At 52.0% G+C, this 793-nt stretch overlaps 1 pseudogene; it reads right to left on the reverse strand.

The window, feature by feature from the left end:
• Positions 1 to 793, reverse strand: part of LOC112551138 — a 32,377-nt pseudogene that overhangs the window by 29,185 nt on the left and 2,399 nt on the right.

The following is a 793-nucleotide window of genomic DNA, read 5'->3' on the forward strand; positions in this document are numbered from 1 at the left end:
AAACTCCAATGATAGGTAGTACAAGCTGTTCTGCACTGATATGTTCCGGCCGTTCTGTATGCCATTCGTGGGCTTTCTGTTCGATCAGTCCTGCTACAAACGCTGGAATGGGAATAGGCCAGTGGACGTTAATCGTCACCATGTCGATATCAGTGACATGTCCTCTACTCCATGAAGCTTGTCTGACTAGGAAGCTTGCTTCCTCTTGATTTAGCAGGTTAGATCCAAGCTCTACGACCAGACGTCCCAACCACACAGCCAGGGTTTCCTCAGGTTGGATCTTGGACTCCCTGTATAAATCCTGTAGTTTGGTTCTGGAACGAGCATGATAGGCAGTAGCACGAGCTGCACTTTGTTGGTTAATGACTCGGCTAGTTGACGCTGCAGACTGATCACTTTCTCTACGAGTTGCTGCTGTCATTAATATTTCAGGCAGGAGGGGCGGATGCACCCCTCCGCTCAGCTCTCTCTTCCGTCGGCAGGAGGGCATGGTCGGTGAAGACATTGCGTTGCTAGGCGGAGCTGCCGGCAATGACGCTGCGTCGATGGACGGAGTTATCGACCGAACTCTCGCGGGTTCCCCTGAAGCTCCACCCTTCTCTTCCGGCTTCTCCATGCAGCTCTCCTCCGGCTCGGCGCCATCTTGGGCTGGCGTTCCGAGATCTTCCTGCTCAACCGCTTCTTCAACCGCCTGAACGGCCACACGCAGCTGGGCTTTCAAACTCAAATTTTTATTCATTAAATCGGTTACAGTTTGAAAAGTTGTACTCATTTTTCCCCCCTTGTTGTCCCG

This window comes from Alligator sinensis, unplaced genomic scaffold (genome assembly GCF_000455745.1).
Source record: "Alligator sinensis unplaced genomic scaffold, ASM45574v1 scaffold881_1, whole genome shotgun sequence".
Taxonomy (NCBI): Eukaryota; Metazoa; Chordata; order Crocodylia; family Alligatoridae; genus Alligator; species Alligator sinensis.